This window comes from Oryza glaberrima, chromosome 7, assembly GCF_000147395.1.
Source record: "Oryza glaberrima chromosome 7, OglaRS2, whole genome shotgun sequence".
In the NCBI taxonomy this organism is placed as follows: domain Eukaryota; kingdom Viridiplantae; phylum Streptophyta; class Magnoliopsida; order Poales; family Poaceae; genus Oryza; species Oryza glaberrima.
This window is the reverse complement of record NC_068332.1, coordinates 11,890,093-11,901,511: the sequence shown is the minus strand read 5'-3', so window position 1 is coordinate 11,901,511 and position 11,419 is coordinate 11,890,093. Positions and strand designations below refer to the sequence as shown.

General features: G+C 42.6%; 1 non-coding gene across 1 annotated transcript; it reads right to left on the bottom strand.

Annotated features, from left to right (window-relative positions):
- Positions 1–7,889: 7,889 nt before the first annotated feature.
- On the bottom strand, positions 7,890–8,034 carry LOC127781016 (small nucleolar RNA J26). The gene has a single exon (XR_008018905.1). It is a non-coding gene; the product is annotated as a small nucleolar RNA J26 (small nucleolar RNA).
- Between the last annotated feature and the right edge of the window lie 3,385 nt (positions 8,035–11,419).

Sequence of the window (11,419 nt, the reverse complement as noted above, 5' to 3'; positions counted from 1 at the left end):
CTGCCCTGCCCTGCCCTGCGAGGCGAGGCGAGCGAGCGCGCGCGTGTTCCCCCTCTTCTCTCCATCACACATGCTTCAAGTGGCTAGGAGGGCATCCTCCCTTTTAAGGAGGTCCCCATCTCCTAGAATAAGCAAGGTGGTACTAAACTCCCCATGCATCCCATCCCATGAGGTGGGCTTTTGTGATTTTCTAAACAATTAGGGGCTGTTTGGTTGCTGCCCTCGCCTGGAGACAGTTGCTCAGGCAGGTCGATCCGACCGCAGGCGACCGAAATCGAACGCCTGAGCCAGGCGCGAATCTGAGGGCAGCAAGCAAACACGCCCTTAATCTTCGAATGGGCTAACGCCCATCCATTAATTCCAACAATCCCCCACCAAATCTCAAAATCCCACTGGGATTTGCCTTTTCCAACGTACTGTTTATATACCAGCGGTTCGATGGAGACCGATTAAGGTTGAACATCCATCTAGAACTCCAAGCTACACTTACTCACAACTTGAACAATGGACTATGCCTTGAATTGCAAGTCTTGTGCAAGCAAGTTTCACTTAGAGTCTTATCTGATACTAGACCGTCTGTAGACCACCCCTCGGGTGGAGCGTATAAGTCATACTCCTAGGTCTTTAGTAAGCTTCCTAGAAGATTCACCCAAAATCTCCATAGACTGCGACCAACGGTGAAGCTTACAAAGGTGAGTTCTTTTAAGAATGCTTTGCAGGACAGCATCTTCGCTAATTAAAGCAAACATAACTCATTAAGGCATAGCCAACCTGCCTTGCAGCTCACGAGAGTACATGCATCTTCACTTAGAGATGGCATAGATTGGTACTCTCCTCTAGTTTACTAATGGTTTGTTCTTCCCAGGATCTAATTCACGGGATCTCCAATCACAAAGACTGGGTTACCACCATAGTATAACTCACATGGGTCTCAAACCCATCTCCTTCGATGCATTATCTATCACATTTCGTGATAGTCCCGTTTTGAAGGGATTTGCCAGGTTTCTAGCTGTTTGGATGTAATCCAACGTTATAACTCCGGAGTTTCTCAATTTCCTAATAGACTTCAATCGTCTTTTCACATGTCTAGACGATTTCATATTATCCTTAGAACTATTCACTTTGACAATTACCGTTTGATTGTCACAGTTCATAAGGATAGCCGGCACCGGTTTTTCAACAATAGGCAGATCCATTAATAGATCACGCAGCCATTCTGCCTCAACAGTATCCAGTGCCGTCAGTTCTGCTTCCATGGTTGACCTCGTCAAAATGGTCTGTTTGCAAGACCTCCACGAAACAGCACCACCACCCAGTGTGAAGACATATCCACTAGTGGCTTTGAACTTATCCACATCAGAGATCCTGTTAGAATCACTATAACCCTCCAGTACCGCAGGATACCCAGTATAGAGAAGCCCCAATTCCATAGTACCTTTCAGATAGCGCATTACTCACTCAAGCGCACGCCAGTGATCATTTCCCGGATTAGAGGTAAACCGGCTCAACTTGCTCACAGCAAAGGAGATATCAGGCCTAGTTGCACTAGCCAGGTACATCAGCGAGCCAATGATTTGGGAGTATTCCAGTTGATTCCTAGCAATTCTTTTGTTCTTGCGAAGCAACAAGCTAGGATATAAGGTGTTGGAGAAGGCTTACTATCAATGTAGCCAAAGCGATTCAAGATCTTCTCCACATAATGGGACTGCAAGAGTGTAATCCCATTCTCACCTCTAATTAGATTAATGTTTAAGATAACATCAGCTACTCCCAAATCCTTCATATCAAAATTTTGAGACAAGAATGATTTAACCTCATTTCTCACCTCAAGGTTTGTCCCAAATATCAGTATATCGTCAACATACAATCACAGAATAACTCCCTCACCCCCACCATGGCGATAGTACACACATTTATCTGCCTCATTGACTGCAAAGCCTGCAGATGTCAATGTTTTGTCAAATTTCTCATGCCATTGCTTAGGAGCTTGTTTTAGACCATACAAAGACTTCAATAATTTTTACACTTTGCCTTCTTGACCTTCAACTACAAACCCATCAGGTTGATCCATATAGATCTCCTCATCCAGCTCTTCATTAAGAAAAGTTGTCTTAACGTCCATTTGATGAACGAGAAGACCATGTGAGGCTGCTAGGGAAAGTAGCACACGAATTGTGGTCAATCTAGCAACAGGTGAGTAAGTGTCAAAGAAATCTTCGCCTTCTTTCTGAGTGTAGCCCTTAGCAACAAGCTGAGCCTTGTACTTTTCAATAGTACCGTCAGGCCTAAGCTTCTTCTTGAACACCCACTTGCACCCCACAGGTTTACACCCATAGGGTCGCTCTGTCACCTCCTAAGTCCCGTTAGCGATAATGGAATCCATTTCACTACGGACAACCTCCTTCCAGTAGTCTGCATCAGGAGATGCATATGCTTCCGAAATTGACTTAGGAGTGTCATCCACGAGGTACACAGTAAAATCATCACCAAAAGACTTAGCCGTCCTTTGTCTCTTACTCCTTCGAGGAGCTTCACTGTCATCCTCCTCAGTGACATGTTCATGTGTATGTTCAGTTTTGTTCTAGCGGTGTGATTGAACTGAGAATTATTTCAGAGGGTTGGCTAGAACTACTATGTGTATCCTTCATTGGGAAACAACTCTCAAAGAAGGTAGCATCATGAGACTCCATAATTGTACCAACATGCATGTCAGGTACCTCTGATTTAACTATTGAAAATCTATGGGCAATGCTATGATGGGCATATCACAGAAAGACACAGTCCACAGTCTTAGGTCCAAGTTTGCGCTTCTTCGTTATTGGTACATTGACTTTCGCCAAGCACCCCCATGTGCGCAAGTAAGAAAGTCATGGTTTTTTCCGAATCCATATCTCATATGGTGTTTTGTCCTTATTTCTGTTAGGAACTCTATTTAACGCATGATTCGAGGTCAACAATGCCTCCCCCACCATGCCTTAGGTAGCCCTGCGGTGTCCAACATGGCATTCACCAAGTCAGTCAGTGTGCGGTTCATCCTTTCAGCAATCACATTAGACTTGGGAGAATAGGGAGGCGCCCTCTCATGTATGATACCATGTTCCTCACAGAATAAGTCAAACTGGTTTGAGAAAAACTCTCCAACACGATCAGACCTAAGTCTTTTTATCTTTTTACCTAAGTACACATAGCAAAATCTAGTAGCATCATCAATCAACGTCATGAAATATTGCTTTCCACCCTTCGTCAACACCCCATTCATTTCACAAAGATCTGAATGTAGGAGTTCTAGAGATGCCAAATTTCTCTCCTCGGCAGCCTTGTGAGGCTTGCGAGGTTGCTTCGATTGCACACAACTATGGCACTTAGAACCTTTGACAATGGAAAACTTAGGAGTTAAACACATGCTGGATAGCCGAGACATCAAGCCATAATTAATATGACATAAACGTGAGTGCCAAACATTAGCCTCATCATCCACACTACCACAAATATGGTTCACAGATTTATTACAGAAATCAGAAAGGGAAAAGCGGAATAGGCCTCTGCAGTCATAACCTTTACCAATAAAATATCCATGTTTAGACACGACTACTTTATTAGACTCAAAAACCAACTTAAATCCGTCCCTAGTCAGACGGGAGCTACTAACAAGATTCCTGTTGATAGTAGGGACATGCTGCACGATCTTTCCCGAAGTAAACTTCAGATCTACCGTGCTAACACCATGAACGGTGGAACCCCATTCTCCATTAGGACGGTGGAACCCCGTGCGACCTGATAAGAAGAAAACAATTAGATGTCAGCACAAACATGTACATTTGCTCCAGTATCAACCCACCAGTTAGTAGACTGATTAACTGAAAAAATAGTAGGTAAATTAGCATACCCGCTTCCATCTCCAGTGTTGCCAATAGTCACATTTTCAAACTTGGAAGTCTGCCCTGCAGGTAGGTGCCTTCATCCCCTTGCGTTGTGGACACTTTTTGGCCAGATGACCAGTCAAGCCACACACAAAGCAAGTCCTCTCATCCAGGTTAGGATGGTTGTTGTTCTTCTTCTGTTTCTTGAAGTTGGTGGTCTCTGGAGCTTTGTATTTCCCCTTGCTCTTGTTCTAGGCCTTGAGCACAACATTGGCACTGGACTGCCCACCATCGCCTTTAGACGCGGCGTCCTTTTCCCGAGCTTTTTCCTCAACATCAAGAGAACTATCAACCCCTCAACGGAGTATTCTTGTCTCTTGTGTTTGAGTGCAGTACCGAAACCTCTCCAAGATGGAGGTAGTTTCGCAATAATGCACCCGGCCACAAATTTGTCGGGTAAGACACACTTAAGGAGTTCGACTTCCTTAGCCATGGTCGGTATCTCAAGAGCCTGCTCAACTACAGAACGATTGTCAGCTATCCTGTAGTCATGAAACTGCTCCATGATGTACAGATCATTGCTAGCATCAGTAGCACCGAATTTAGTATCCAGTGCATCCCACAACTCCTTAGCGTCGGTCATATGCATATACACCTCGACCAGACGATCGCCAAGAACGCTAAGAATGCATCCCACAAAGAGAGTAGTGGCCTCATCGAATTCTTTCTACTGGTCAGCAGTAAGAACTCCCATAGGTTTGCCAGTACTCACCCAGAAGCATTTCATAGCTGTCAGCCACAGAGTAACCCTGATCTGCCATCTCTTAAAGTGCACACTGGTGAATTTATCCGGCCTCAGTGCATCGGCAAAACCAGCAATAGTAAAACCACAGTGCCTATAATAAGGTTTTTGGATTGTTGAAATTATAAGCACATAATGATTTAATTTATTCCATAAACAAATCATGACATTGCAGATGTAAACTAGCATGAACGCATCATTAGATCTACACATGTAAACTACACAGTATAACATGAACAGATCAAATATGCGCAACATATTGAACACGTACCGAGATTGCGGAAAGACCGGTTGCTCGGCAGGAACTACTCGCGGTTGCGGGCGTCGACGAAGGCGCGCAGCTGTTGACAGAAAACACGAGGCCTGGGAGATCTGCTTAACTCCAGTGCAGGTCCAAAGCTCGCCTTTGGGTATGCTAGCGTGCCAGTTGATTTGATCCTGTAATCAACAAGAAATAGAAGCAAAGAAACCGCGGTTAAATCTATAAATGATAGCCAATCGGCTAGGTGCCGATGACGTATCATTTATCTTTGAGCCGATGTCATGTGTGAATCGATCGGTAGTTGTAAATAAACAATAAAAAACTAAATCTATTCGATCGGCTGTAGATATCTCCAATATATAATTCTTACATCGATATATACTTAAATCAAGTGATTGGGATAGATCGGTCGCTGTACCGAGACAATATAAATCACTTAGATCAAAATATATATTAATAACAGGACTATATATGTTTATAGCATAGCCGATCAGATAGATCTAGCATGTATCGGCTAATACTCCGATACTACTCTATATCATGATATTAAAACAAATATAATATATCAAACAAAGGTCTAATATACTTAAATACAGCAATATTTTGACGTAAAAGGGCAGATTTAACAAGTCAATGAAGCATATAGAGCAAATGTAGTTAAATCAAATAAGATCGGCTGAAACTCCGATGCTACCCTAATTGGCAACCAGAAAACAGGCTAGAGATTGATATTCTAAGTACAACTTAATAGATCAAACTCAACTGATGCAGCATTAAGTACGAAAAGAAGAACAATATCTAGATAATCAAGCCGCTGGAAGTTTCATATAGTTGTAGATATCTTATATAATCTAAATCAACATCGATATCTAACCTAATCGGCTGCCCTCTACCGACAGATGTTAGTCGATTGTAGATTAGATAATGATATTGCCAGGGATTATGTAAGATATATGATAACTCGACGAATTACATAAACGAGATCAGAGTGTCATAAAGATGGAAGCCCTAATCCCGAGAACACAAGTCGTCATAACAAGTTTTACCTCTTGTTGAAGATTGAAACTAATGCAGCTCAACCCGAAAGCAAGAACTCGTCGAAACAAAACTAAAGGAAAAAGAGTGGCGATGTGCCGAAATTGTATTGGACGTGTGTGTTAAAAATTACATAGGGCTCGGGTCTATTTATCCCCGAGAATTACAAGATATGTCCATAACGGACACAACTGCTATCTCTAACAAACTCTAAGATACCATAAGTCTTTGCGGCAGACTTTTGCCCAAACGTATCTCTAAGGAAATTACATAAAACATCCTAATTAATAGATACAATTGCCTCCTTAGGACTCTATCCATGTGCGGCAATCACCTTGAAGCACCTCAATCCAACTTGACACCATACATCAAGTTGTATTGTCGGGATCGGCTACATCGACTTACCTAGTCCGACTCAGACTCAGCCGATCTTATCACAGCCGATTTGGACTCCAGCCGATTCCTGCTCTGTTTTCGAACTCGATCTCCGCCTCCAACTTTGCTTCGATCTAATCTTCTTTCCCGATGCCGATATTACCAAATTTGGTTGTTAACAGCAACACACGAGCGGAGAGGAAGGCGAGCCGTCGCGGACGAATAGGGAGCAGTCGCGCGAAGCGCTTCCCAAAAACCTTCTTGCTGCCTTCTCCCGGTGCAGGAAGTCGAAGGCAGAGGTTCTAGAGACCTGCTCTCCCGATCGCCGGTGCACGCCGGCGAACGGGATGGAGTAGTCTACGAGCGACGGCACAGCACAGAGTAGGAGGCAAACCCTAGATTGATTTCACGTGTGTTGCGTGAAGACGGCGGCTCGGCTTATATAGAGATAGGTCGCTTGATCAGAGCGCCCGCACGATCTCCACTTCGCGTAACTGAATGGATAAGTCATGCGTAACTTATCCGGACTCCACGCCGTTTTCACGCACCGGATTTTTCGGAATGTTTCCAAAACAAAACAAATCCGAATTTCCTGCAGCAAAACAAAATTGCAAAAGGAGGCTGCATCTGCGCAAGGGTGATGAGCCAATTTTGCGGCGCGCCGCCTGCCCTGCCAGGCCAGGCGAGCGCGTGCGTGCATTCCCCCTCTTCTCTCCACCAGACATGCTTCAAGTGGCTAGGAGGGCATCCTCCCTTTTACGGAGGTCCCCCTCTCCTAGAGTAAGTAAGGTGGTACTAAACTCCCCATGTATGCCATCTTATGAGGTAGGCTTTTTTGATTTTCCAAAGAATTAATCTTCGAATCGGCTAAGGCCCATCTATTAATTCCAACAGAAGTTTGGTTTTGTCCCCTATGCAATTCGAGTATAATATATGTCTGATTGATTTCTTTGCTTTCACTCGTATCATCAGGCCAAAGATTGAAAGAAAGAGAGAAAGAGATCACAACCTGGTGGAATATCTAGCTTCAGCGGAATAGAAGGATCTTCTAGGGCGTTTGCTCAGATGACAGAAAAGTGGCGGAGTTAAGCTGTGTGGAGATTATGGATACCCCATATCTACATGGCAGTTATAGTTAGGTTGGATACAGGGTGTCGAATATAGATAGAATATCTTTATAGGAACTCGGGTTAGTTTCTTAACTTGTATGTCAAGGAAGTACCCGGGGTCTTAGTCAATTACGATTGTATTTTATCTGTAATCTCATATTCCGTTAGGGATATGGACTGTATTTTGTAATACGGACCCCTTCCTCTATATAAGGAGGGGTCCGGGTCCTTCTCGGGACACGATTTTCTCTCAGATCATACGATCAATAATACACTCGGCGGAATCATCCCCGGACAGGAGTAGGGTATTACTTCTTGATTAAGAAGACCTGAACCTGTATAAAATTTCTTGTCTCCAAACCCATCCACTTTTCCAGCTTGATAGCCACCCCCTTTTAGTATTGCCGAAATCTTGTTTCGATAAGCTGGTAGGAGTTTTTCTTGACATGAAAATTCAGTTTGCTTTCTGTTCTATGTAATATCCTCCAATTGTTTCTGTAATCAACTTCTTCTCAGTATAATTCACATCACTCATGTCTTTACTTCAAAAAATAGATGTTCTCCTACCTTACTCACTGTGTTCTTTTTCCATTCATATTTGTTTGCAGTTTGGCTACTATAGGAGGATCTGACTTCTTCATCGATTTCTTCTCTCTTTTTTTTCAGCAATGAGCTTCTTGATGTACAGAGAAAGTCTGGGTACCTTCAAGCTTTCTTTCTTCTGCTTGATGATATCATGGATGAGCCAGTACACCGAACATGGCCAGGTTTGTTGGTTTCGGGTGCAGATGGTTGGTGAATCTGAAATTGTCCTCTCGAATGCCACATTGTCTTACTTATGTAAAAATGCATTCATTTTATTAAATAACTTTCTTTGTGGTACCTTTTTCAGTTGTTACTTATGAAACTTATTGCTCATGCCACCATTTGTTGCACAATAGGTTGGGTCCATTGCTATCAATGACGGAATAATCCTTCTCAACCACATCTCATTAATTCTTCAGCTCCACTTCAGGGGAAAAAACTTAATATGCTCATCTCCATTATTTATTAAATGATGTAATTTTTGATGTTGGTGTACATACACGGCCAGTCTGAACTTTCAGGTCATTACAGTCTTACCGCTACTAATTGATCCTAATGACAGTACATAGAAAGAGTATGGATGTGTAAATTTTGGCCTCTTTGTTGAGATCTAAATTATTATTTTGTAGTAGCTAGGCTGCAGCATGAAAGCAACCAGAGGAGGTTGTGTTCGAAAAGGGTAGTAGGCGAATGTTCGCCATCAGTGGATCACGCGAATCAGTTTAGAAGAGGGAAATCAAATCGGGTCACGCTATTTTCTTCCGTTTTCAATTTTCCTTTTCCTTCTTTTACGTGATTGTTTCGTAATCCGTTGCAAGTATTCTTTCTGTTTTTTTTCACTTCCGTTTTTTCATATTTCGTTTTTTTCGTTATAGTTTTTTATAGCATTTTGAACACAGTTCTTGTGGAAACTTTCAACTTTTTATATAGAGAATTTATATATGTAAATTATATATATGTAAACTTTTTATATGTAAACTTCATGTAGAAAATGCATCTGTAGTTAGAAAGTTAAGTGCGTAAATTTTACTAGAAATAATAAAATGCTGATGGATTTTTTTTAAAGGAACAATTTACTAGGAAACTTTCTATATAGAGAGAAACTTTATATATGTAAATTTACATAGAATTATATCTATAATTTGAAAGTTTAGTGTATAAATTTTACTACAAATAAAAAAATACTGATCATCACTGAAACCTTTTCCAAAAAAATTATAATCCAATCCGAACAAACATCCTAACAGAAAAAACTATAAAAATGAAACGTAGATCTTTTCCATCGCGTGGAAGGGAAACAAAACCGAAAAAAACGTTTTTTTTTCTGGGGCGCACGCTCTGTTTCTCTTTTTGCCGTTTTCTGTTCGCTGTTCGCTGCCAGCGCACGTTTTATTTTGGATTGCTGGAAATTCATGTTGTTATACTTCAATATTTTGCTGAGTTTATTTGTTTAATTGGAAATTGGATGAGAAACATCGTACACATAGGTACTTCAATATCATTTACATTTGAGATAATTGTGGGATCAGAAATATGGAATATGACATGTTATATTTCTTCTAAAATGTATTACATAAATGGCTGGATTAAAATGGTTTGCATTCAATTTTATGATAGCAAAATATAGAGGTTGTAGGTAGGTATGGAGCTATATACTTTCAGAAAACTCCGCGTCCTCTGCACTTCCCCATCTTGATCTGCTCTTGCAGCGATGATTGGTGCCGACGCAGTTACTTGTATTTGCAATCATGTTCATGTTGAAATTATAAGCACATAATGATTTAATTTATTTCATAAATAAATTCATGACATTGCAGATGTAAACTAGATTGAACGCATCATTAGATCTACACATGTAAACTAAGCAGGAAAACATGAACAGATCAAATATGTGCAACATGTCGAACACGTACCGAGGTGGCGGAAAGACCGATTGCTCGGCAGGAACTACTCGCGGTTACGAGCGTCGACGAAGGCGCGAAGCACGCGAGCAGAGAGGAAGGCGAGCCGTCGCGGACGAACAGGAAGCAGTCGCGCGAAGCGCTTCCCAAAAACCTTATTGCCGCCTTCTCCCGGTGCAGGACGTCGAAGGCAGAGGTTCGGAGACCTGCTCTCCCGATCGCCGGTGCATGCCGGCGAGCGGGATGGAGTAGTCTACGAGCGACGGCGCAGTACAGAGTAGGAGGCAAACCTAGATTGATTTCGCGTGTGTTGCGTGAAGGCGCCGGCTCGGTTTATATAGAGATAGATCGCCTGATCAGGGCGCCCGCGTAAACCGAACCGGATAAGTCGCGCGTAACCTATCCGGACTCCATGCCGTTTTCACGCACCGAATTTTTCGGAATGTTTCTAAAACAAAACAAATTCGAATTTCCCGCAGCAAAACAAAACTACAAAACAAAACAAATCCGAATTTCCCGCAGCAAAACAAAACTGCTAAAACAGGCTACATCCGCGCAAGGGTGAGGAGCCAATTTTGCGGACCATTCGACGCGTACGTCGTGCACGCGCGCCGCCGGCCCTGCCAGGCAAGGCGAGCGTGTGTTTCCCCTCTTCTCTCCACCACACATGCTTCAAGTGGCTAGGAGGGCATCCTCCCTTTTAAGGAGGTCCCCCTCTCCTAGAATAAGCAAGGTGGTACTAATCTCCACATGCATGCCATCCCATGAGGTGGGCTTTTGTGATTTTACAAAGAATTTATCTTCGAATGGACTAAGGCCCATCCATTAATTCCAACAATCCCCCACCAAATCTCAAAATCCCACTGAGATTTGCCTTTTCCAATGTACTGTTTATATACCAGCGGTTCGATGGAGACCGATTAAGGTTGAACATCCATCTAGAACTCCAAGCTACACTTACTCACAACTTGAACAATGGACTACGCCTTGAATTGCAAGTCTTGTGTAAGCAAGTTTCACTTAGAGTCTTATCTGATACTGGACCGTCTGTAGACTACCCCTCGGGTGGAGCGTATAAGTCATACTCCTAGGTCTTTAGTAAGCTTCCTAGAAGATTCACCCAAAATCTCCATAGACTGCGACCAACAGTCAAGCTTACAAAGGTGAGTTCTTTCAAGAATGCTTTGCAGGACAGCATCTTCGCTAATTAAAGCAAACATAACTCATTAAGGCATAGCCAACCTGCCTTGCAGCTCACGAGAGTACATGCATCTTCACTTAAAGAGGGTATAGATTGGTACTCTCCTCTAGTTTACTAATGGTTTGTTCTTCCCAGGTTCTAATTCATGGGATCTCCGATCACATAGACTGGGTTACCACCATAGTATAACTCACATGGGTCTCAAACCCATCTCCTTCGATACATTGTCTACCACATTTCGTGATAGTCCCTTCGTGAAGGGATCTGCTAGGTTTCTAGCTGTTTGGAT